Source organism: Lepisosteus oculatus, chromosome 18 (genome assembly GCF_040954835.1).
Source record: "Lepisosteus oculatus isolate fLepOcu1 chromosome 18, fLepOcu1.hap2, whole genome shotgun sequence".
In the NCBI taxonomy this organism is placed as follows: Eukaryota; Metazoa; Chordata; class Actinopteri; order Semionotiformes; family Lepisosteidae; genus Lepisosteus; species Lepisosteus oculatus.
In genome coordinates this window covers 22,740,330-22,767,257 of record NC_090713.1, presented here as the reverse complement: position 1 = coordinate 22,767,257, position 26,928 = coordinate 22,740,330, and the positions used below count along the sequence as shown (strand labels likewise).

The window sequence follows — 26,928 nt, the reverse complement described above, 5'->3', positions numbered from 1 at the left end:
ACGCCTCAGGGCCAGCCTGTACCTCAGCACAGCCGCCTCCTGTAAGAGCAGTGAATTCTCATTCCCCCGACCCCCCGTGCCTGAGGAGAGAGGGGCGTCTGTACAGCACGTTTACTGGCTGGTTAAAGTGAAGTTAATAGAGTGAAGTACAGAGATACTGCACAGGTGGGCCAGAACACTGTAAAGACGACCATTAAAACCGCCTCTCTGAACTGTTAATACTGCAGATGACTGATACACAGTCCCTGCAGTTACCAGATCTGATTACTAATTGATCCCAGACCAGGAGGAACCTGAGATCCTCACTGAGATCCTCATCCTCAGATCTGTAGAGTAACTGTAGAGACACTCAGTCCAGCTCCTCTGTATCTTCACATTAACACACCATCCTCATCCTCAGATCTGTAGAGTAACTGTAGAGACACTCAGCCCAGCTCCTCTGTATCTTCACATTAACACACCATCATCATCCTCAGATCTGTAGAGTTACTGTAGAGACACTCAGTCCAGCTCCTCTGTATCTTCACATTAACACTCCATCCTCATCCTCAGATCTGTAGAGTAACTGTAGAGACACTCAGCCCAGCTCCTCTGTATCTTCACATTAACACTCCCTCCTCATCCTCAGATCTGTAGAGTAACTGTAGAGACACTCAGCCCAGCTCCTCTGTATCTTCACATTAACACTCCCTCCTCATCCTCAGATCTGTAGAGTAACTGTAGAGACACTCAGTCCAGCTCCTCTGTATCTTCACATTAACACACCATCCTCATCCTCAGATCTGTAGAGTAACTGTAGAGACACTCAGTCCAGCTCCTCTGTATCTTCACATTAACACACCATCCTCATCCTCAGATCTGTAGAGTAACTGTAGAGACACTCAGTCCAGCTCCTCTGTATCTTCACATTAACACACCATCCTCATCCTCAGATCTGTAGAGTAACTGTAGAGACTCTTGGTCCAGTTGGTGATTGTAAGGATTATGAGATTAGACATTGCTATATGAGTTCGAGACAGAGGAGGAGAGAATATGTCTGGTAACATGTAAGCAGAGATGAGAGAAGTAGAGACACACAGGAGGAAGGGAAGGGCTCCTTCTCTCTCCATCACTCTCAGAGATTCCTGTGGTCTGTGGCTCAGCTCGTTAGAGCCTGTTAGTTAATTAGCCCATCTGCATTTCACAGCAGGGACAGGAGTTGAATGGATGAATCAATAAGGCTGACAGTAAGATTGTCTTTTTTTGGTCTTAGTGATCCTGTTGAGTGTCTGTTTGCTGTCATTTGTCTTTAATGTAAACCCAAGTAAGATCAGGGTAAAAACACAGTACAGCGCAGTAGAGCCCAGGGAAATTGGGGTAAAAGCACAGTACAGCGCAGTAGAGCCTGGTGAGATCAGGGTAAAAACACAGCACAGCGCAGTAGAGCCCAGTGAGATCAGGGTAAAAACACAGTACAGCGCAGTAGAGCCCAGTGAGATCAGGGTAAAAACACAGTACAGCGTAGTAGAGCCCAGTGAGATCAGGGTAAAAACACAGTACAGCGTAGTAGAACCCAGTGAGATCAGGGTAAAAGCACAGTACAGTGCAGTAGAGCCCAGTGAGATGAGGATAAAAGCACAGTCCAGCGCAGTAGAGCCCAGCGAGATCAGAGTTAAAGCACAGTACAGCACAGTGAATCACAAAGGAGGGGCAGGATGAGGAAAGCTGAGCTGTGTGAACTCTGCACAATGCTTTTTTAATTTACTGAGCTTTCCCAGTCTGCTGTGTGTGTGTTGTAATCTCTGAGCAATCAAACATCTGAGGCATGAGCTGTTTGTGAGCAGGGCAGGTGACACTGTCAGTAAAACACATTCCAGCTTCTGGCTATTGCCCTAAGCACATCTGATATCACCCTCTTCAAGCAGGCTTGCACAACCTGCAGAGGCTGGTCTCCCTTCTGTGTGCATTTAAAACTCAGGGACTGAGGGACTGAGTCTGTGAGCTCCTCTCTCTCCCTGTGCCACCTGTCCTGTTGTGTATTTATTACTGAGGGACTCTCTGTGAGCTCCTCTCTCTCCCTGTGCCTCCTGTCCTGTTGTTTGTGTTTATAACTGAGGGACTTGCTGTGAGCTCCTCTCTCACTGTGTCTCCTGTCCTATTCTGTGTGTTTATTACTGAGGGACTCTCTGTGAGCTCCTCTCTCTCCCTGTGCCTCCTGTCCTGTTGTGTGTTGATATCTATATTGTACACACTGAAGACCGAGATAACAGAGGCATTTCCTATATGGGTTTTCCACATTAGCATCTACAGCTCTAGAAAAACCCACTTGGATGAAAACACACCGGCCCGTCAGTCGCAATTAAGTGTCCAGACACCGCAAATTAAGAGTCATCAGCATCAGGGCTCTGCTGGTCCTGCAGCAGCAGCGCCCAGACAGGATGGATATTCAGCCGAAATTCCGCTCACAGAGGACATGAAAGTGAAATTGTGAAAGTGAAAAAAAGATCAGTGACTATCACCTAACACTGATCACGACATTATCTCTATTAAAAGGGGCAACTCTTCAGCACACGACTGGAAAATGATTTCATGAGAATCACACACCAATACCGCAGTAATTGTGAAGGGTGTTGCACAGAGCGAACTCTTGGAGGTCTGTGCTAATTAGACTTGATCGTGGTAATGACAGGCGGGGACGCGATGTTCCTCCACTGTAGTGCTGGACTGTTGGCTGTGATTACCCATTGGTGCCTCATTAGTAATGAAACAGGAATTTGGCTGTGGGTTAGTGGAGTGTCCTACACCCTGAGCAAGATGGAGGCACCTTCTTCGACACACCCACTGGGCCTGGGTTCAGCGATCAGAACACAGGGACAAGCAGGGGCCACGGTGCTGGGCCTCAGGACCGCAGGGGCCACAGCGCTGGGTCGCAGGATCGCAGGGGCCGGAGAGCTTGGCTGTCAATCTCCGCACTCTCTCATATTCTCTCTCTCCGGTTTCCTCCACAGTCCAGGGGGGGAGAGAGCTGCTCTCTGCCTCAGTAACCATTTCCTCCCCCTCCTCACGCTGGGGGCTCTGGGTGGGGCGGGGCGCTCCCAGGGCAGCCCTAGTTCTCACGGACGTGACAGATTCCTGGCAGCGGGAGCAGGAATCAGTGGGGGGGGGGGAGACCCCGCCCTGAGCTCTGTTTCCTGAGGAATGCAGCAGAGCTCAGGAACGCACAAGACGGAGGGAAGGAAAACAAGGAGGAATGAAAATAAAAGACGTCATGGTCCCAGAACTGGGATACAGGGCGAGAGAGACACTCGTGCACCAGTGTAGGCTGGGATACTGTGATCTGTGTGGTTACCAGTACTGCTGGTCACTGTCAGATCTGTAGAGTAACTGTAGAGACACTCGGTCCAGCTCCTCTGTATCTTCACATTAACACACCCTCCTCATCCTCAGATCTGTAGAGTAACTGTAGAGACACTCAGCCCAGCTCCTCTGTATCTTCACATTAACACTCCCTCCTCATCCTCAGATCTGTAGAGTAACTGTAGAGACACTCAGTCCAGCTCCTCTGTATCTTCACATTAACACTCCCTCCTCATCCTCAGATCTGTAGAGTAACTGTAGAGACACTCAGCCCAGCTCCTCTGTATCTTCACATTAACACACCCTCCTCATCCTCAGATCTGTAGAGTAACTGTAGAGACACTCAGTCCAGCTCCTCTGTATCTTCACATTAACACACCCTCCTCATCCTCAGATCTGTAGAGTAACTGTAGAGACACTCAGCCCAGCTCCTCTGTATCTTCACATTAACACTCCCTCCTCATCCTCAGATCTGTAGAGTAACTGTAGAGACACTCAGTCCAGCTCCTCTGTATCTTCACATTAACACTCCCTCCTCATCCTCAGATCTGTAGAGTAACTGTAGAGACACTCAGTCCAGCTCCTCTGTATCTTCACATTAACACACCATCCTCATCCTCAGATCTGTAGAGTAACTGTAGAGACACTCAGTCCAGCTCCTCTGTATCTTCACATTAACACACCATCATCATCCTCAGATCTGTGGAGTAACTGTAGAGACACTCAGTCCAGCTCCTCTGTATCTTCACATTAACACACCATCCTCATCCTCAGATCTGTAGAGTAACTGTAGAGACACTCAGTCCAGCTCCTCTGTATCTTCACATTAACACACCATCCTCATCCTCAGATCTGTAGAGTAACTGTAGAGACACTCAGTCCAGCTCCTCTGTATCTTCACATTAACACTCCATCATGGTTGTCGTGTTCAGCCAGATTAATAATGATCTTCATCACTGAGAAACACCACTACGTGGAGATGAAAACAGATGACCAGCTGCTCTAGGATTTCACAATCCGCCCCCTGTTGCTGAAACGATTGAATCTTTGTCTGACTGACGCTGTCACCCCAAGAGTGTTACAGGGGTGACGGTTTCCTCCGTCTCAACCGCAGGGTCTGCACACCGGTTTCACTGCGAGCGCACTGCGCAGGGCCACACTGCCACACTGCCACCGCCCCAGGTCACGCGCCCAGCCGTGTGACAGCCCCCCCAGACAGCGAAAACAGGTCGGTCCATAATGGAGAGCCTTGTGCTCATGGGACGCCCGATCACAAGATGGCCGGTCACGCGCCCGCACACACACAGACACACACAGACACCTCAGCCATGGGTCAGGCAGTTTCACGATGCCTTTGGGTTCAGACGAAAACAATTCAGATGGTGGGGGCCGGCCCCCCGGAGAAGAACCGGGACAGAACCAGCAGGACCCAGAGTGAGAATTCTGATGCTGCAACAACTGCAATGGCAGCTGTGGTCATACTGACCGTACTGACAGTAATACAAGCACAAGCAGCAGTATTAATACCAGCAGGGCCAGTAGTTATACTAGCAGTGCGAGTAACAACACTAGCAGCAGTATTAATACCAGCAGGGCCAGTAGTTATACTAGCAGCAGTAGTATCAACACTAGCAGCAGCAGTATTAATACCAGCAGGGCCAGTAGTTATACTAGCAGTGCGAGTAACAACACTAGCAGCAGTATTAATACCAGCAGGGCCAGTAGTTATACTAGCAGTGCGAGTAACAACACTAGCAGCAGTATTAATACCAGCAGGGCCAGTAGTTATACTAGCAGTGCGAGTAACAACACTAGCAGCAGTATTAATACCAGCAGGGCCAGTAGTTATACTAGCAGTGCGAGTAACAACACTAGCAGCAGTATTAATACCAGCAGGGCCAGTAGTTATACTAGCAGCAGTAGTAACAACACTAGCAGCAGCAGTATTAATACCAGCAGGGCCAGTAGTTATACTAGCAGTGCGAGTAACAACACTAGCAGCAGTATTAATACCAGCAGGGCCAGTAGTTATACTAGCAGCAGTAGTAACAACACTAGCAGCAGTATTAATACCAGCAGGGCCAGTAGTTATACTAGCCGTGCGAGTAACAACACTAGCAGCAGTATTAATACCAGCAGGGCCAGTAGTAATACTAGCAGCAGTAGTATCAACACTAGCAGCAGCAGTATTAATACCAGCAGGGCCAGTAGTTATACTAGCAGCAGTAGTATCAACACTAGCAGCAGCAGTATTTATACCAGCAGGGCCAGTAGTTATACTAGCAGCAGTAGTATCAACACTAGCAGCAGCAGTATTAATACCAGCAGGGCCAGTAGTAATACTAGCAGCAGTAGTATCAACACTAGCAGCAGTATTAATACCAGCAGGGCCAGTAGTTATACTAGCAGTGCGAGTAACAACACTAGCAGCAGTATTAATACCAGCAGGGCCAGTAGTTATACTAGCAGTGCGAGTAACAACACTAGCAGCAGTATTAATACCAGCAGGGCCAGTAGTAATACTAGCAGCAGTAGTAACAACACTAGCAGCAGTATTAATACCAGCAGGGCCAGTAGTAATACTAGCAGTGCGAGTAACAACACTAGCAGCAGTATTAATACCAGCAGGGCCAGTAGTTATACTAGCAGCAGTAGTATCAACACTAGCAGCAGCAGTATTAATACCAGCAGGGCCAGTAGTTATACTAGCAGTGCGAGTAACAACACTAGCAGCAGCAGTATTAATACCAGCAGGGCCAGTAGTTATACTAGCAGCAGTAGTATCAACACTAGCAGCAGTATTAATACCAGCAGGGCCAGTAGTAATACTAGCAGCAGTAGTATCAACACTAGCAGCAGCAGTATTAATACCAGCAGGGCCAGTAGTTATACTAGCAGCAGTAGTAACAACACTAGCAGCAGTATTAATACCAGCAGGGCCAGTAGTTATACTAGCAGTGCGAGTAACAACACTAGCAGCAGCAGTATTAATACTAGCAGTGCGAGTAACAACACTAGTAGCAGTATTAATACCAGCAGGGCCAGTAGTTATACTAGCAGCAGTAGTATCAACACTAGCAGCAGTATTAATACCAGCAGGGCCAGTAGTTATACTAGCAGCAGTAGTATCAACACTAGCAGCAGCAGTATTAATACCAGCAGGGCCAGTAGTTATACTAGCAGTAGTAGTATCAACACTAGCAGCAGCAGTATTAATACTAGCAGGGCCAGTAGTTATACTAGCAGCAGTAGTATCAACACTAGCAGCAGCAGTATTAATACCAGCAGGGCCAGTAGTTATACTAGCAGCAGTAGTATCAACACTAGCAGCAGCAGTATTAATACCAGCAGGGCCAGTAGTTATACTAGCAGCAGTAGTATCAACACTAGCAGCAGCAGTATTAATACCAGCAGGGCCAGTAGTTATACTAGCAGCAGTAGTATCAACACTAGCAGCAGCAGTATTAATACCAGCAGGGCCAGTAGTAATAAAAGCAGCAGTAGTATCAACACTAGCAGCAGCAGTATTAATACCAGCAGGGCCAGTAGTTATACTAGCAGCAGTAGTATCAACACTAGCAGCAGCAGTATTAATACCAGCAGGGCCAGTAGTTATACTAGCAGCAGTAGTATCAACACTAGCAGCAGTATTAATACCAGCAGGGCCAGTAGTAATACTAGCAGCAGTAGTATCAACACTAGCAGCAGCAGTATTAATACCAGCAGGGCCAGTAGTTATACTAGCAGCAGTGTAACTGATCCCTCCTTGTCAGAAGACTCCAGAGCGCAGACCTACCTCCTGCCTGTGGCCTCACTGCCAAGAGGGCCCGGTGCACGGCTCCCTTCGTCCTCCTGCCCACCTGAGGGAGAGGGGAGAGCGAGAGGCCCGTCACCACGCTGGCTGGAGAGGGAGGGACGCTCTGGAGTCCAGCCAGCCACAGGGCTCGGGTCCACACCTGGGACACGCACAAGCACAAGCATAGTGCACACTCGCACGCACGCACAAGCACAACCACACGCACACTCATGCGCGTGCCGGGGGCTGTGTGTCGGAGGGCCCGGCCTGTCAGGCTGCTTTGCATGGCTGTTTGCAAATCGGCGGCTCCAGGAGTCTGTGGGGCAACTTCATTTGCCTGACCAGTAGCACCGAGGGCAGATCTCTTCCCGAGTGGCCACGCCCTCCCCCAGGTCACCCAGGTCCAATCAGGGCCGGGCTCCCAGAACAACAGCCTGCTATCTCGCGCGCCCCGAAAGCACACAGGCCGTTATCAGGGTGCGCTGTTTGCTGTGGCTCAGGAGACAATAGGGCCTGGTGGCCAGATACAGAGAGACGGGGCGCCGCCTGGACTCGGGATTCAGACGCAAAACAGCTCCCTGGCAACACCTGAGTCCACACCTGCGGCCCTTCACAGCCACCCAGCGCCTCCAGCGAGAGTCTGCACCCAGGGGTGTCTGTACAGAGGGTCCAGTCAGAGCCTGTACCCCAGGGGTGTCTGTACAGTGTCCAGTCAGAGCCTGTACCCCAGGAGTGTCTGTACAGTGTGTCCAGTAAGAGCCTGTACCCCAGGGGTGTCTGTACAGTGTCCAGTCAAAGCCTGTACCCCAGGGGTGTCTGTACAGTGTCCAGTCAGAGCCTGTACCCCAGGGGTGTCTGTACAGAGTGTCCAGTCAGAGCCTGTACCCCAGGGGTGTCAGTACAGAGTGTCCAGTAAGAGCCTGTACCCCAGGGGTGTCTGTACAGTGTCCAGTCAGAGCCTGTACCCCAGGGGTGTCAGTACAGAGTGTCCAGTTAGAGTCTGTACCCTAGGGGTGTCTGTACAGCATGTCCAGTTAGAGCCTGTACCCCAGGGGTGTCAGTACAGGGAGTACTGCATTGTGTTTGAAACACTGCTGGCTCTGTTCCCGGTCCCTGCCAGCTAGTTTCACATCCTCCTGTCCCTGCGGTTCTCAGTTCCCGTTTCCCCCACAGACAGACGCACGCCACCCTGACCAAGCCCCGGATCCAGCCCAGACCCCCCCACTCTCTCCGCCTCTCCTGTGCAGATGAGCAAGGCCCCCTCCCGGCTCACGTTACTGGATCACCGCCATTGAACAACGTGTGCGAAAGAGTCTTCAGAGCCCCTCTACGGACTCCTCAAGGAGGGAAGCATTTCACCAGCGCACACCGCAGCATCACAGTCAATCGGGTGGAAACAGACCACCGTGCGACGCCAACAGTCTTCCCCCCGGGGACACTTCCTGTCCCACCAATGGGGGCCTCCAATCCTGGTTCTGTCCTGGAGCGCCAGTCCAGTCATTTTGGGAAAAACTGGGAACGCGTGGAACTAAAGTGCTTCACTCAGATTGTTCCATAAACACTTCCAGCTTTTACCCTGATCTCGCTGGGTTCTACTGCGCTGTACTGCGCTTTTACCCTGATCTCACTGGGCTCTACTGCGCTGTACTGTGCTTTAACCCTGATCTCACTGGGCTCTACTGCGCTGTACTGCGCTTTTACCCTGATCTCACTGGGCTCTACTGCGCTGTACTGCGCTTTTACCCTGATCTCACTGGGCTCTACTGCGCTGTACTGCGCTTTTACCCTGATCTCACTTGGCTCTACAACCAGTGTCGAACGTTCAAGGACAGCAGTGTGAGCCCATTCACAAACCACTGAGCTCTCCCTCCTGCACAAGTCTGGACAGATGCTGGGAAGAATGGGGAGGTGTCTGCGCTGTTTGTACAGAGCCACCCTCACCCATGACAGCATGGGTTCAAGTCAGAGCCTGCCCTGCCCTGAGCTCCTAAACTCTGCAAAGTAACGACTTGCTCTTAATTACCCCCCTGAGCTACTCATCGCTGCTGAGAGAGCCAGCTAGACGAGAAGGTTTTAGGAGTAACGTCAGCGATCGAGCCACAGAGCACACTGAGGGAGGAGGAGGAGGAGAGGAGGAGAGGGAAGAGGAGCAATAGAGCAAGGGGGAGAAGATGGAGGAAGAGGAGGAGGGAGAGAAGGAGGCGGCCGAGGTGAATGCCGATGAGCACAGACGCAGGGCCTGACGCAGACGCTCTGCTGCCGCCCGGCCTCGCTGTGCCGAGAGCGTGGACAGTGTGCTCTGCTGTCGTCTCCACACCCTCCCCCTGCTGCAGGGCTCCATTTCCCAGTGTTTATTTCAACCCCCCCCATCACAGCTGTGCTCAAAATAGACAGGGGCGCAGAGAATGGAGAGGCAGGTGTGTACACAGCTCGCCCACAACACACACTCACCTGCCTGCCCAGGAAACACCAGAACAACAGGACTAGGGTCCCAGACAAGAGAAGGCCACGCACTTCTTCCATACTCCTACTGCCCTTTGTGTAAAGAGGTGCTCCCTGTTCTGTTGCACACAGGCCATACAACAATCACAGTCAGACCCAGCACACAGGCCACACAATAATCACAACTACCCCAACACACAGGCCACACAATAATCACAACTACCCCAGCACACAGGCCACACAATAATCACAACTACCCCAACACACAGGCCACACAATAATCAGTCAGACCCAACACACAGGCTTTACAATAATCACAACTACCCCAACACACAGGCTGTACAATAATCACAGTCAGACCCAGCACACGGGTTACTTGCTCAGGGATGGCTTGTATGAAGAGTCTGTGGACTATAACAACAACAACACTGCGAGCAGAGGACCCAGTCAGACCAGTTACTGCACTGACAGACAGGGAGACAAACAGGGGAACGGACAGACGAGGCGGGGGGGGGGCTGGGAGAGAGCCCCTGCCGGGGGGCCGGTGAGGGTGAGGCCCCAGGACCGGCTGGACAGGTCTCTGAGCAGAGCGCCGGCCACAGGCCGTGTGGCTGAGTGACCGGCGGCCTGGGCAGCACTGACCCCAGAGGGGAAACTCAAAGCCCGACAGAGCCAGGAGAGGAGCGATCCAGGTGGACTCCACCCACCCCCCACTGTCTCTCTCTCTCTCTCTGCAAGTCTGTCTTTCACAACGTCTCATTCCTCCCTGCTGAGACTCTCTCCGCGTGGAACAAGAGCAGACAGGAGCAGGGAGACCGCAGGCGGCACGCTCCGAGACAGGGAGACAGACACTGGACACAGGCAGACCGGGCTGTCCAGAGAGGACAGCCTCAGTGACTACAGCCTGGACACAGACACTGGACAGGCAGACCGGGCTGTCCAGAGAGGACAGCCTCAGTGACTACAGCCTGGACACAGACACTGGACACAGGCAGACCTGGCTGTCCAGAGAGGACAGGCTCAGTGACCACAGCCTGGACACAGACACTGGACACAGGCAGACCTGGCTGTCCAGAGAGGACAGGCTGTGCTCCCACTGCCAGCAGGGAGACATAGAGACATAGGTGCACTTCCTACTGCACTGGGACAGATACTCTGGGATGAGAGAGACATTCTTCTAACCCTTCCCTGAACATTTGTAAAGGTTCACTAATTCTTAATGCTTTTCTAACACTTAAAGCCCTTCTGTAGCTTCTGAACGTAAGTGAGAGGAGTACGAGTCGGTCTCCTTGAGCACAGGCGTGCAAGCCAAGAGACTGAACACAGCGCTGAACACAGAGCTGAACACAGCGAGAGGAGGCCAGGGTTTCAGCTCCTGGAGGAACTGCAGCCATCAGGCACAGCCAGGCTCTGCCCGAGACACCAGTGCTCGGGAGAGCCACTGCAGCAGAGCGCTGTTTGTACACAGGCGTGAAAACACAGATGACAATCTCCGAGGAGTTCATGCGCTGGATCTTTTAAACTCCGGGCTTGGCCGAGTGAGAGTTTAGCCCACAGAATCAACCCCACTGGACACCTCAGAGCAGTTTAACACCCCAGCACTGACCCCACTGGACACCCCAGTGCAGTGTGACCCCCAGCACGGTCCCCACTGGACAACCCAGTGCAGTTTAACACCCCACACTGCCCCCACTGGACACCCCAGTGCAGTGTGACCCCCAGCCCTGACCCCACTGGACACCCCAGTGCAGTGTGACCCCCAGCCCTGACCCCACTGGACACCCCGGTGCAGTGTGACCCCCAGCCCTGACCCCACTGGACACCCCAGTGCAGAGCCAGGTTTCAGATAAGGGGAAGGCGACAGTATTTCCCTCTGCTGCAATATCTGGCGCTGTTTGCAAAACCCTCTGGAATGTGTGCAATCTTACTTTCAGATTTGTATTGGTTTTGAAGTGAATCGCATGTCTTGCTACAGTACATTTCACACCGAGCACTAGCGTGACAAACTCAACACAGAGGCTGGAACACTCTCGCTGGTGAACCGTCATTTAGCAAGTACTTCGCAAATCACTTCTGCAGCCTATGTACGCAAACAGAGGGAGACGGGGAGGGTGTCTGACAGACACATCACAGACGAGCTGGAACAGACGCTCTGTCCTCTCCTTTTCATCTCAAGAGCACGGCTCGCCAATTGGACAGCGGAGGGCAGTGTGTGTGCGCGCGCGCGTGTTGGGAGGGGGGGTGGCGTTAATGGGGTCGTAAATAGTCGGTTCTGCCAGGGATCCCTTATATAGCCCTGCTACAGAGAACAATTCCCTCTGACCTCTGACCTCTGACCTGCCCCTCCCTGTGTGCCCCCTGCCTACTGCCGAAACTCGCACGCACGCACACCGATCTCTCCCTCTCTCTCTCACACACAGATATAAACACCCCGGCCCCGTCACTGCTCTGCCATTCCTCAGAAGTCTGCTGCGTTCCAGTCATTCTGCTGCTGGCTGGCTGGCGGAGGAATCCGAGTCTGGGAACACACGCGGGTCTGCCCTGCAGGGCTGCAGGGACACCAGCACACGGCAAGAGGGACATTGAACCCAAGACTGGCTGGCAAACCACAGCACGATCAGCAGCTGCTGCAGTACAGTCTCCTACAGCGGGAGCTGGGCCTCATCGGAAGGACAAGGAGAGTAAGGAGGGAGGGAGAGAGAGGACGAGCGCTGCTGAGGACGGGCGTCTCTGCTGCTGCTGCTGCAAGGTTTTGGACAGCAGGACCTGGGTCCGATATCTCACCCGAGGGACAGAGGACAAGGGGGTCCTGTCTCTCACTCTGTCCTCCTGGTCTAACAGGACTGGACTGGACCTGCCGGACCAACTGTCCTGCTGGTCTAACTGAACTGGACCGGCTGTCCTCCTGTTCTAACAGGACCGGATCTGAACCCCTGGACCAGCTGTCCTCCTGGTCTAACAGGACCGGATCTGAGCCCCTGGACCGGATGTCCTCCTGGTCTAACAGGACCGGATCTGAGCCCCTGGACCGGCTGTCCTCCTGTTCTAATAGGACCGGATCTGAGCCCCTGGACCGGCTGTCCTCCTGGTCTAACAGGACCGGCCCCGACCCGCCGGGCCGGCTGGGCTCCTGCTGCAGGGCGTTGCCCGTGTGTGAGAGCAGACGCCCTTGTTTCACGTTCCGGTTTTCCACGCGGAACCAGGCCTGATGACTCAGCCTGCTGGGGGGGGTGTTTGGGCTTTGCCTGCGCTTCCTGACCCCCCCCCCGAACGCCCGGCCTGCCATCGAGGAGCTCCCCTCTGTCCGCCCGCCCCCGCCTCTCCGGCCCCGAGACTGCCCTCCCCTGGGGCTGATACCAATCCCAGCGCCTCAGCTACCAACCCCAGTTACCCCAGCTACCCCAGCTACCAACCCCAGCGCCTCAGCTACCAACCCCAGCGCCCCCAGCTACCCCAGCTACCAACCCCAGCGCCCCCAGATACCCCAGCTACCAACCCCAGCGCCTCAGCTACCAACCCCAGCTACCCCAGATACCCCAGCTACCAACCCCAGCTACCCCAGCTACCAACCCCAGCTGCCACCCCCAGATACCCCAGCTACCAACCCCAACGCCTCAGCTACCCCAGCTACCAGCCCCAGCGCCCCAGATACCCCAGCAGCCCCTGCGCCCCGAGCACGCTGGGGACCTGGCGTGTCAGCGGCCCACACTGCCCAGCTCGCTGCACCCCAGGCGTAGGAAACGGCAGAGGAAGTGTGCAGCCCCAGAGCTTCCTGCCCACACTGGCGAGCACCAGGCCCGGTGCCCATGTGCACAAACACACACACAGACCCCACACACACACACACCTAGATGCACACCTGCCTCTCTCCACACAGCCACAGAGATTCACACACACGCTGCTCATATGGATGAACTGGAGCCGTGGGGCCCAGGCACACACACACCACCGCGAGACTGATGCCTTGGGGTGAGGGTGGGCGTCAGAATCTGGGGGGTTGTAGGGCGCCCCCCTGCACCAAAAGAAAAAAGCTTCTTTATGTAAAGAATAACACACCTGTCCTGCCTGGAGGAGCTCCTCCAGCTGTGTCCTGACGGAAACCAGGGTATCGGCTTCGACAACAGGGCTGGGCAGCTTGTTCCACACCCCCGCCACCCTCTGTGTAAAGGGCCTCCTGTCCTGACTGGAGGAGCTCGCCCAGCTGTGTCCTGACGGAAACCAGGGTATCGGCTTCGACAACAGGGCTGGGCAGCTTGTTCCACACCCCCACAAGCTGCTGCTGGGGGGTCTGCCTTTTGACATCTGCGCAAGGGTGCGAGTCAGGAGACCCCCGATTCAGAAATTCAACCCGTGAGCTGGGCCCAGAACCCCCCAGGAAACTGGCAGCCAGCCTCACAGAGTCATATCGCACAACGCACCGGGGGCCTGGTGAGGAAGAGGAGCAGGAGGAAGCTAGCAGGACGGGGGGGGGGGGACCGCCCGGAACACGAAACTCCTCCAGCTGTGGCACCGCCCGCGAGTCCGCGGGGTCCCCACGCCGTCTCGCGGAAACGACACTCGGGACGTTGCAGGACCGGCTGCAGGTCCCGTCGCTCCCAGCCCGTTTGCGCGGTCCCGTTTCCTCGCCTCTCCTCAGAACCTGGTTCCAATTAGTCAGTGTTTCCAAACCGCGACATTCCGCCGCCCCTCCTCCTCCCCGCCCTGGCCGGATTCCCAGGCTGAGCGAGCGAGCGAGCGAGCTGGGCGGCTCCACCCAGGCCGAGACACCGCGCAGCTCCGAGAGGAGGAGAGAGGGGAGAGAGGAAGACAGGAGAGGGGAGAGAGGGGAGAGAGGGGGGCCGGGGGAGAGAGGAGCAGGGGCGAGGCGCTTTCACTGGCGGGTGTGCTCGGGCTGCCTTTCCTCGCAGGGAAACGAGAATTTGAATTAGAAAGCAGCAGCAGCGGCGGCGGCGGCGGCTGAGCCTGAGGCGCTGGGCGGGGCGGGGCAGGGCGGGCAGCCCGTCCCGAACGGGACCCGGGCCGGACTCGAACCCGAGGAATCGCGCCCCACAGGGACATCTCGGGGGTACACACACTCGCCCGTGAGTTTCCCCGCAGAGCCCCCCCTCCCTCGCTGCTGCAGAGGGTCGCCGCCCACGCCCACAACACGGCTGCAGCCTGGAGGCGAGTGCAGCCGAGAACAGAGCTCGCCAGTGTGGGAGAGCGCGGCCCCGTCTTTCCACGTTGCCACTCCGTACGCCTTGCGCGCTGGGAATACCCGGTCGTGTTTGCGGGAAAACACGTTCCCGTTTCCCGAGTTCCCGAGTTCCGCTCCCCCGAGAGAGGGGCCTGGATACGGCTCTCGGCACCCAGGCTTTTAACGTGTCTGTGTTCGAGGAGCCCGGACTAGTTCCCGCAGTCCCTGGTCTCTCCCACGCCAACGAGGAAAAGTTCTGAAATCCCAGTCACGTGTGGGAATAACAACGCATTTACACGCCACTCTCTCTGTGGAATGAAAGCCAGGAGATACACAGTGTGCACACACCCTGCCTGGTACCTAGAGAAGCGGTCCAGCGTCCAGACCCCCCAGATACACACTGCAGTGTCCCGACACCCCAAGTCCCCAGATACACAATCGAGCGTCCAGACACCCCAGATACACAGCACAGTGTGCAGTAATACACAGTCATGTGAGCAGACACCCCAAGTCCCCAAATATACAATCGAGCATCCAGACCCCTCAGATATACAGTCCAATGTCCAGAAGCCCAGTATCCAGATGTTCAGTCCAGTGTCCAGACCCCAGTCTCCAGATGTTCAGTCCAGTGTCCAGACACCCTAAACTTCAGATGTGCAGTTCCATGTCCAGGACCCCCAGTACCCAGATATACAGTCCAGTGTCCAGTCACCCCAGTACCCAGATGTCCAGTCCAGTGTCCAGATGTACAGTCCAGTCACCCCAGATGTACAGTCCAGTGTCCAGACGCCCTCGGTTAACCAGGCGTGGCTGGCCGGACAGTATCCATTTGCGCAACAAACTCGACTCCCCCGTTAACACGCAAACACACGCACGTCCCTTCTCCCCCGGTCCACGTCCCACAGCCCGGGCCGTGCAGGGAGGGTCCCCCGCGCCCCGCACCTGGACACGTGGACAACCACTCCCCACGCCACGGCACCCCCGCGAGCTCCCGTGTCACCCCCACTTCACGAGAACTGCCACTCCCATCTACAGCACGGCCAGCCGACGCATCAGAATAATAATAATAAAATAATAATAATAATAATAATAATAATAATAATAATAATAACGCCGTACCTGTCTCTCAGCACGCCAGTCCTCGCATCCTGCAATCCAGTCTCTCTCCTTCTCGGACGGAATAGTTTGTGGGTGAGGAAGGAGGGGGGGAGGGGGGGTTGGACGACCCAAAAGTGTTTTTAAAAAAAGTTTCTGAAAAAGTTAAATAATTAAAAAAAAGTTTTCTCGCTTGCGCCGCGCTGGTTTTAACTCCCGAATCCTGCCCCCCACCAGTTTGTCGTTTTCGTCTGTCGGCGCCTCGCTGTGGTGGTCTCCCCCCTCTCGGTCTCGCTGCCCCGTGTGTGATCAGAACTGGTCTCTCGCTCCTCCGGGCTGCGCGCAGAAGACTAGCCGAGCCTGTCGCCTGGGCTGGGCTCTTGTAGTGCCCGGCGGAGAGAGAGAGGGGGGGCACAGAGAGAGACAGGGAGAGAGGGAGGGGCCGCCGAGCGAGGAGGAGGAGGAGGGTGGAAGGGAGTGGCCGGTGGGGTTTTTTTTTTTGGATGAGTAGAGACAGCGCAGAGAGAGGCTCGGCCGAGCTCGCACACACCAGCGGCTCCGGCTGGCGTTGATACCGGGCCGAGGCTCCGGTGCTGGTACCGGCGCTGGCTGGGGAACACCGCCACCTCCCGAGGCTCGTGTAAAAATACAAGTTCCCGTGCGCGCCTGAAGTTTTCATACCCGATAAAACAAAACAAAGTTGAGACGCGACAGGGTTTTTAAAAAAAAAAAAAAACAGTCCCGTGCGACTGTTTTTAATTTGCGTTTGAACTGGTCGGGTCTGCGCGCTGCTCCTCCTGGGTCCCCCCGGCCGTGGACACGTGTCACCAGCGACGGCGGAAGGAGAAAACGGGGCTCCGGGGTCGTGCGGAGGCCTCGGGCGGCCCCAGCAGCCCCCGGGCGCAGCGGGCGACCGGGGCCGGGAGTCGGTTCACAGGTCGCGCCGCCAGGCTTTCGGGGCGAGAGGGGGGAGGGCACGGGAGACTGGGAGCGCACTGGATTGTGCTGGTAAAAGCTCCACCCTGTTGCCTTGTTGATACAGCATCCCCGCAGATAAAAAAAAACTTCTAACACAGCCCGAGACGCCGCGTGAACGCTAATAACAGGGTTAGAGACGTGACTGTCTCTCTGCATTCCGCGCACTGTGAAAACACCCCCAGCAGCAAAATAATTACCTCACAGTTTAAATAGACGCCGTAGAGCCCTTGTGTGTTTATCACCGAGGCTCAAATTAATTGCTTGTTATGCGTATTAAGTTTGGTGGAGAAAGTGGAGTGTCAACTGCTCTCACTGAGCACTGAGAGATCACAGCAGAGTCACACCGACTGGAGGAGAGACCCAGCTCTCACTGAGAGATCACAGCAGAGTCACACCCACTGGAGGAGAGACCCAGCTCTCACTGAGAGATCACAGCAGAGTCACACCGACTGGAGGAGAGACCCAGCTCTCACTGAGAGATCACAGCAGAGTCACACCCACTGGAGGAGAGACCCAGCTCTCACTGAGAGATCACAGCAGAGTCACACCGACTGGAGGAGAGACCCAGCTCTCGCTGAGAGATCACAGCAGAGTCACACCCACTGGAGGAGAGACCCAGCTCTCACTGAGAGATCACAGCAGAGTCACACTGACTGGAGGAGAGACCCAGCTCTCACTGAGAGATCACAGCAGAGTCACACCGACTGGAGGAGAGACCCAGCTCTCACTGAGAGATCACAGCAGAGTCACACCGACTGGAGGAGAGACCCAGCTCTCACTGAGAGATCACAGCAGAGCCACACCGACTGGAGGAGAGACCCAGCTCTCACTGAGAGATCACAGCAGAGTCACACCGATTGGAGGAGAGACCCAGCTCTCACAGAGAGATCACAGCAGAGTCACACCGATTGGAAGAGAGACCCAGCTCTCACTGAGAGATCACAGCAGAGTCACACCGACTGGAGGAGAGACCCACCTCTCACTGAGAGATCACAGCAGAGTCACACTGACTGGAGGAGAGACCCAGCTCTCACTGAGAGATCACAGCAGAGTCACACTGACTGGAGGAGAGACCCAGCTCTCACTGAGAGATCACAGCAGAGTCACACTGACTGGAGGAGAGACCCAGCTCTCACTGAGAGATCACAGCAGAGTCACACCGACTGGAGGAGAGACCCAGCTCTCGCTGAGAGACCACAGCAGAGTCACACTGACTGGAGGAGAGACCCAGCTCTCACTGAGCACTGAGAGATCACAGTAGAGTCACACTGAGTGGAGGAGAGACATTGCTAACAGCAGTGCAAGATCACACAAGCCCCAGCCCAGCGAGTCGCAGAAGAGAGCTGTACGTTAAGCCCGGGACAAAGAGCTGGTTGAATCATGGTGACAGTCATCGGTCTCCTGTTCTTATCAATTCCCAGAACTGGGGCTCTGATGTCTACAGGCCTACAGAAAACTCCCTCTCTGTGGAATTAAAGATTTGCCCCCTGCAGACTCCCTCCCTGCTGTCTGTGTTCCAGTCAAGGATCCCCTGACTGTGAACAGGCCAAGCCTTCCAGTGTGATAAAAATACCCTGACCCTATCCCACTGGGAGAGAGAGGCTCTCGTTGTGTGTGTGAGGGACTCTCTGTGATCTCCTCTGTCTCTCACTGCATCTCCTGTCCTGTTATGTGTGTTTATTACTGAGGGACTCTCTGTGATCTCCTCTCGCTGTGTCTCCTGCCCCGTTGTGTGTTTATTACTGAGGGACTCTCTGTGATCTCCTCTCGCTGTGTCTCCTGTCCTGTTGTGTGTGTTTATTACTGAGGGACTCTCTATGATCTCCCTCTCGCTGTGTCTCCTGTCCTGTTGTGTGTTTATTACTGAGGGACTCTCTGTGATCTCCTCTCGCTGTGTCTCCTGTCCTGTTGTGTGTGTTTATTACTGAGGGATCCTCTGCCATCTTCTCTCTCTCACTGTGTCTCCTGTCCTGTTATGTGTGTTTATTACTGAGGGATTCTCTATGATCTCCCTCTCACTGTGTCTCCTGTCCTGTTGTGTGTTTATTACTGAGGGACTCTCTGTGATCTCCTCTCGCTGTGTCTCCTGTCCTGTTGTGTGTGTTTATTACTGAGGGATCCTCTGCCATCTTCTCTCTCTCACTGCGTCTCCTGTCCTCTCTATTGTGTGAGGATTTCTTGAAACTGCAGCCTGGCTGCACAGCCCTGTTTGCAACACACACAGAGTTACTCACAGGCAGGTCCCTCCCTGTTTGATCCAGCGAGCAAGGACAGAGCAGAACTAAGCTGAAACAAATGAGCTGACTCACCGTAGCAGAGCCGGAGGTCTAACACGCCGGGCGGGGCGCCCTGCGGGGTCCTCTGGAGCACAGCCCCAGGTGCACAGGAGAGCGTTTTCACCCGCGTGTGAAGTCAATCAGGCTGGTCTTTTTTACAGCTCGTTTGGCACCTCGGCAGCTCATCTGTCCGAGAGGCGCTGGGTCTCTTCCAGCTGTTTCCCCAAAAGAAGCCAGGACAGCGGCTCCCACAACGCGGCTGGGCGGCTTGTTCCACGCTCCCACCACCCTTTGTGTAGAGAAGCGCCGTCACTCCCCTCGTTTGCGTCTGCGGGGGAGCCCTGCGGAACCCGCGGAGTTGGGACTGATCCGAGGAGCCAGCAGATCAACGGGAGCTGCTTTGCTGTGTCGCCCCTCTGCGCTCCTGTCCGAGGGGAACGGCTCAGCAGAGGTAGGGACGCTGGGAGCTGTGCGAATGTGGGACTGGCCTGCTGCCACTGCAGTTGTGCCTCTGTAATCCCGAACCGGTTTTCCCCCTCGACTGGTGGATCGCGCTGAACTTTCTCCGTTCAGAAGCCTCGGAGGCCCAGATGAGGCCGACAGCAGGGTGCAGCTTCGGCTGTCAGCAGCGGAAGCTGCAGGGAACTGCTATCAAAGGCCACAGCAGGAGTCGCCTCTTTACGCAAAGGGTGGCGGGTGTCTCTAACAAGCCAGTTCCCCAGGTTCCCCAGATGAAGGGTCTAGAGGGTACCCCTGGATCAGTTAACTACTGAGCGGCCAAACAAACTCGGCGGGTTGAGCCCAAGCAAAGGGGACCCCCCCACCCCACCACCACCACCCACCTTGTTTGTATTGTGACGTTCCCACTGTGGGCTTTAACCCGATAGTTTTCCCCCTCGCGCAGGTGCGTGCTGTCGGGCGTGTGGGGGGGACTGTAATGAAAGAGTGTGCAGCCACGGGAGCTGGGTGTGGTGTGTGTCTCTGCAACACTGCAGCGCTGTCAGTGCGGGAGCTGGGTGTGTTCAGTGTGGTGTGGGCGTGTGTTTACCTGTATGTAAATGGGAGTTCTTGAACAAAGAGTACTCGTCTGGGCCGAAGACTTAACCACGCCACGCCACGGCCCACACCCTCGAGTCTACAGCACACCGCAACAGTACAGCTCCAGTCCCCCTGGCTGTTTACACACACACACACACACACACACACACACACACACACACACACACACTTCGACTCGCCCAGCCAGTGCAGCAGACCGCTGGACACTCGGACAGGAGAGCATTCAGTGCGTTCAGCAGCGATTGTATCAAACCGATCGGTCGAGAGGGGGCAGCCTGGTGAATTCACACTGGAGAGAACAGAGTGGTGAATTTACACAAGAGAGAACATCCTGGTGAATTTACACAAGAGAGAGCACCTGGTGAATTTACACAGGAGAGCACCGGGTGAATTTACACAGGAGAGAGCACCGGGTGAATTTACACAGGAGAGCACCGGGTGAATTTACACAGGAGAGAGCACCGGGTGAATTTACACAGGAGAGCACCGGGTGAATTTACACAGGAGAGAGCACCGGGTGAATTTACACAGGAGAGCACCGGGTGAATTTACACAGGAGAGAGCACCGGGTGAATTTACACAGGAGAGAGCAGTGCTATAGTCAAGCACAGAAAGATAGGCAGGTCAGCCAGCCAGCATGGAGGACAGGGTGTTGGATAACATGCATGCTCACAGTGTGTGCCTGATGGGTGTGTTCCTGGCTGAGCACGGCATGAGTCAGAGTGGAGAGGAGAGTGCTGTAATCCCAGCACAGTACAGCAGGGAGGGGAGGGAGGGGAGGGAGAATGCGAGGAAGAAGGCAGGGCTTTGGGGTGTCTCGTGACAGCGCACGGGGGGTTGGGGGGGAAATCAGAGTGTCCTGAACTAAATCACAGCAGATGAGTCTGGTAAAGGAAATTCTGGCTCAAAGTCAGCTGAGCTGCTGTTGCAGGAGATCCTCGGTGTTGAACCCCGCACACACACTGGAAAGTGTGGGACTGGCTGCCTCCATTACTCAGTTACTCACTGCTCCCTTAACTGAGCTCGAAACAGGTTTGATTGGATTAAGTCTCTTTGTGTTTATTTGAGGTGAGCTCTGGATTTCTCTAACATCTGTCTTCATTGCAGTTGCTTAGGCTTAGTTAATAGCAGCATGAGCTACAGCTTTAGTTGCAGAAGTAGCACGAGCAGCACTGGTGACTGCACAGCTGGAGCTGCAGCAGCACTGGGGACTGCACAGCTGGAGCTGCAGCAGCACTGGGGACTGCACAGCTGGAGCTGCAGCAGCACTGGGGACTGCACAGCTGGAGCTGCAGCAGCACTGGGGACTGCACAGCTGGAGCTGCAGCAGCACTGGGGACTGCACAGCTGGAGCTGCAGCAGTGACAGCACTGGGGACTGCACAGCTGGAGCTGCAGCAGCACTGGGGACTGCACAGCTGGAGCTGCAGCAGCACTGGGGACTGCACAGCTGGAGCTGCAGCAGCACTGGTGGCTGCACAGCTGGAGCTGCAGCAGTGACAGCACTGGTAGTTGCACAACTGGAGCTGTAGCAGGAATAGCAGTATTAGCTGCAGTAGTTGAAGCATTAGTCTGAAGTCGTAGAAAAGATCATATTAGCTGACGAAAACACCTAGCAGGCACTGGGGTCACCACCCCAGGGGGCTCACTGGTGCCCTCAATATATCGTCATAGCTGACGACAGAGCAGCACTCGAGTGCGTACTGGCAGGGAATCTGCTCCAGCTGAAACGCCCCGGTGCACACAGAGCTAGAGGTACCAGGAGCAGCTGCAGTCCCATCTGTAGCCTGGGCGACAGGCGTAGCAGTATTACTGGTAGTACTGCGGGCAGCAGTAACAGCAGAACCACTGTCTTTGGAGGAAGTTAACCCCCCCCGGAGGCCGCCCCCCTCTGACCCCCTCTTCACCCCAGCAGCGGAACAGCAGGCTTGTGGAGGCGAGCGGAGAGCAGGACCGGGCTCATAGAAGGGTCTGGCCGAGCAGGCGGCCCCCAGACTGGGGTGACGTGCGAGTGCATTTTTACACCAGGTACCTGCAGGAACGTGCGGCCCGCACACAGACACACACACACACGCACACACGCTCGCTCGCTCGCAAAATGTATATTTAGCTATACGACACCGTAAACACGGCCCGACAGGAAAGAAAGACGAAGGAGGTCTTTAAAGGGGGAAATAAATAGCTTGAAAACTGCAGCGTGGCGTTGCTGCCGGACAAATAACAGGTCCCGCACTACAAGATCAGTGGAATTAACCAAGAAAGCAACAACAGTTTCACCGGTTACTCCACAAACAAACAATCTTAAGCGGTGGGGGATGCTAGCCGGACTCAGGAGCTTGTGACTGGTTTTATTTAGTGTAATTTCTGCTCGGTTGCTGCACAGCACGTCAGCTGCTATTTGCTCTTATTTTGCTTGGTTGCCCGTAGCAACCGGCCTGACGGACGATTCCGGGCAGCGTCACGCACGGACGGGGGCTGTGCGTCGTTGCTCCTAGCAACAGGATCTGTGTATCTCCCCACTACCAACACACGCACTTTCCTCGGGAAATTACTGTAAATTAGCCACGCTGCCCGTTACACACACCGCGTGGGTAGGGAATTCTTGCAGAATACGCGTGGATTATATGACTGATTATACGAAGAAGCATCTCATCTGTTTAATTTTAGAACGTAACCAATTTAAACCAATTAAAACCAAAATTTTATTTTTTGCCGCTCCTGGACGGTCGTGTTTAGTCGTTCCGTCTTCACTCTTGAACAGTTTTAAAAGCGTTTATTCCTGTTTCCTGGGTTGCGAATCTCTCCGCAGGCGATCTGGCCAATGAAACGGAAAATGAAAATCTGTCATTGTTATGATTCATATTTGGAAATGTACTTTGGGAAGCAAAGGTTTTATACAACTACTGCTATCGGTAAGAAGGCCGAAAGCTGGAAAAGTCTATTTTGAAAACAAAAAATAGACCTAAACTGTAAGAATAGAGAGGCTACCGGCGAGGTCAGAGTGCCCAGCCCGCCCAGCACGTCTGGTCATTAGTAGCTGACTGACCCAGCTGTGTCTTGAAATGACCCAGGTTATCGGCATCAACGACTTGGAGGCCCTGGTCTTGCTCAGCACTGGAGAGGCAGGCGAACAGTTAACAGCGCAGGTCTGGGAGATCTGGGACACAGAGCAGACTGAGGGGCTCGTGATGTCTGGGGGAGGGTGTGTGTGAGGGTGAGAGTGAGAGTGTGAGTGTGAGTGTTTGTGTGTGTGTGTGAGTATGCAGCTGAGTGTGTGTGTGTGAGTGTGAGAGTGTGTGAGTGTGAGAGAGTGTGTGTGAGTGTTTGTGTGAGTGTGAGAGTGTGTGTGTGAGTGTGAGAGTGTGTGTGAGTGTGAGAGTGTGTGTGTGTGAGAGTGTGTGTGAGTGTGAGAGTGTGTGTGAGAGTGTTTGTGTGAGTGTGAGAGTGTGTGTGAGAGTGTGTGAGTGTGAGAGTGTGTGTGAGAGTGTGTGTGAGTGTGAGAGTGTGTGTGTGAGAGAGTGTGTGTGAGTGTGTGTGTGAATGTGAGAGTGTTTGTGTGAGTGTGAGAGTGTGTGAGAGTGTGAGAGTGTGAGAGTGTGAGAGAGTGTGAGAGTGTGTGTGAGAGTGTGTGTGAGTGTGAGAGTGTGTGTGTGTGAGAGTGTGAGAGTGTGAGTGTGAGAGTGTGTGAGAGTGTGTGTGAGAGTGAGTGTGTGTGTGAGAGTGTGTGTGAGTGTGTGTGTGAGTGTGAGAGTGTGTGTGTGAGTGTGAGAGTGTTTGTGTGCCTGAGTGTTAGTGTGTGTGTCTGGGGACAATGGTGGTTCCTCACAGGACAGATAAACACCAGTAAACACAAACGCTCACAGGCCTGGCCAGCTCCCCCAGCCCTTATCTGAGCCTCAGAGGCCTTCCACACACCCTGGCTGCCCCCGGACATGAGGACATCTCTCCCAGGCCCGCGCCCCTCCTCCCGTCCTCCGCAGCCCAGACCCTCGGCCCTGACGAATTCCTGAGATTAGGCTGGAATTCCAGGATTCCAGTGACGGTGTGGAAGTGACACAGGGATCCCGAGGAGGGGAGGGGGGAGAGGGGGGTACAAGCGCCATCACACTCATTCACCTCGGCCTCCCCGCTGTACACCCTGCTGCTGCCAGGAGCTTCGTGCCAGTCAGAGTGCCAACCAGCCAGTCAGAGTGCCAACCAGCCAGTCAGGGTGCCAACCAGCCACTCAGAGTGCCAGTCAGTCAGAGTGCCAGTTAGCCAGTCAGTGTACCAGTTAGCCAGTCAGAGTGCCAACCAGCCAGTCAGAGTACCAGTCAGTCAGAGTGCCAACCAGCCAGTCAGGGTGCCAACCAGCCAGTCAGAGTGCCAACCAGCCAGTCAGAGTACCAGTCAGTCAGAGTGCCAACCAGCCAGTCAGGGTGCCAACCAGCCAGTCAGAGTGCCAGTTAGCCAGTCAGAGTGCCAACCAGCCAGTCAGAGTGCCAGTCAGTCAGAGTGCCAGTCAGTCAGAGTGCCAGTTAGCCAGTCAGTGTACCAGTTAGCCAGTCAGAGTGCCAACCAGCCACTCAGAGTGCCAACCAGCCAGTCAGAGTGCCAACCAGCCAGTCAGAGTGCCATTCAGTCAGAGTGCCAGTTAGCCAGTCAGAGTACCAGTCAGTCAGAGTCCCAGTTAGCCAGTCAGTCAGAATGCCAGTCAGTCAGACTGTCAGTGCCAAGCTGGGTGTCAGACAGTTGGTGTGCCAGTCACTCAGTCAGTGTGCCAGTCAGTCACTGTGTCAGACTGTCAGTGTGTCAGTCAGTATGTCAGTCAACTCTCCAGTGTCAGTCAGGCTCTGTGTCAGTAGGTGACTGTGTCAGACTGTCAGTGTGTCAGACGGCCAGTGTGTCAGGCTGTCAGTGTGTCAGGCGGCCAGGATAGCCATTCACAGTTCCCCAGTCAGTCTGAACCAGGCTGTTGGCATTCATCTACACTGCCTGTCTCAGAAATCTGCAATCTATGCAGAGGTCAGCAAAACAGAGCAAAACTTCTCAGAACAAGCCTGCTTGTGGGGCTCTCTTTCCTCTCTGCTGCGGAGCGGCCCCGCCCGTCCCTGGGACGCTCATTCCGAAGGAATTCCTCACAATTCCATCCTGCTCTGTCATTGTGCACAGCCCCCTGCTGCCTCAGGAAGTGGTACAGGAAACTCGCTCAGCGTCCAGCATCCAGCGTCAAGCTCCCAGGAGAGAGGACTGGTTTCAGCACAGTGCAGTGAGGAAGATACAGAGGAGCTGGACTGAGTGTCTCTACAGTTACTCTACAGATCTGAGGATGATGATGGTGTGTTAATGTGAAGATACAGAGGAGCTGGGCTGAGTGTCTCTACAGTTACTCTACAGATCTGAGGATGAGGAGGGTGTGTTAATGTGAAGATACAGAGGAGCTGGGCTGAGTGTCTCTACAGTTACTCTACAGATCTGAGGATGAGGATGGTGTGTTAATGTGAAGATACAGAGGAGCTGGACTGAGTGTCTCTACAGTTACTCTACAGATCTGAGGATGATGATGGTGTGTTAATGTGAAGATACAGAGGAGCTGGACTGAGTGTCTCTACAGTTACTCTACAGATCTGAGGATGAGGATGGTGTGTTAATGTGAAGATACAGAGGAGCTGGACTGAGTGTCTCTACAGTTACTCTACAGATCTGAGGATGATGATGGAGTGTTAATGTGAAGATACAGAGGAGCTGGACTGAGTGTCTCTACAGTTACTCTACAGATCTGAGGATGAGGATGGTGTGTTAATGTGCAGATACAGAGGAGCTGGGATGAGTGTCTCTACAGTTACTCTACAGATCTGAGGATGAGGATGGTGTGTTAATGTGAAGATACAGAGGAGCTGGACTGAGTGTCTCTACAGTTACTCTACAGATCTGAGGATGATGATGGAGTGTTAATGTGAAGATACAGAGGAGCTGGACTGAGTGTCTCTACAGTTACTCTACAGATCTGAGGATGAGGATGGTGTGTTAATGTGCAGATACAGAGGAGCTGGGATGAGTGTCTCTACAGTTACTCTACAGATCTGAGGATGAGGATGGTGTGTTAATGTGAAGATACAGAGGAGCTGGGCTGAGTGTCTCTACAGTTACTCTACAGATCTGAGGATGAGGATGGTGTGTTAATGTGAAGATACAGAGGAGCTGGGCTGAGTGTCTCTACAGATCTGAGGATGAGGATGGTGTGTTAATGTGAAGATACAGAGGAGCTGGGCTGAGTGTCTCTACAGTTACTCTACAGATCTGAGGATGAGGATGGTGTGTTAATGTGAAGATACAGAGGAGCTGGACTGAGTGTCTCTACAGTTACTCTACAGATCTGAGGATGAGGATGGTGTGTTAATGTGAAGATACAGAGGAGCTGGACTGAGTGTCTCTACAGTTACTCTACAGATCTGAGGATGATGATTGTGTGTTCATGTGAAGATACAGAGGAGCTGGACTGAGTGTCTCTACAGTTACTCTACAGATCTGAGGATGATGATGGTGTGTTAATGTGAAGATACAGAGGAGCTGGACTGAGTGTCTCTACAGTTACTCTACAGATCTGAGGATGAGGATGGTGTGTTAATGTGCAGATACAGAGGAGCTGGGATGAGTGTCTCTACAGTTACTGCACAGGCCTGCAATCGCAGCACTGACATCAGCCAGATGTGCTGTTGCAAAAAATAAAACAGTTCCTGAGTGCATTCAGACATGCGGCCGCAGTTGCCCTGGCGACAGAGGTATATCTGG

General features: G+C 54.2%; 1 protein-coding gene across 6 annotated transcripts in view; it reads right to left on the bottom strand.

The window, feature by feature from the left end:
• The window catches only part of ahnak (AHNAK nucleoprotein), a 42,050-nt gene extending 25,840 nt beyond the window's left edge, over positions 1 to 16,210 (bottom strand). For 5 of the 6 annotated variants that reach the window (XM_069180341.1, XM_069180344.1, XM_069180343.1 and 2 more), the window contains exons 1-2: positions 15,870 to 16,210; positions 7,133 to 7,196 (exon numbers count right to left, since the gene is read on the bottom strand). The gene's annotated coding sequence lies outside the window, so the exon portion shown is untranslated. The remainder of the gene's footprint in view (positions 1 to 7,132; positions 7,197 to 15,869) is intronic. The other variant, XM_069180342.1, reaches the window with a different exon arrangement.
• Between the last annotated feature and the right edge of the window lie 10,718 nt (positions 16,211 to 26,928).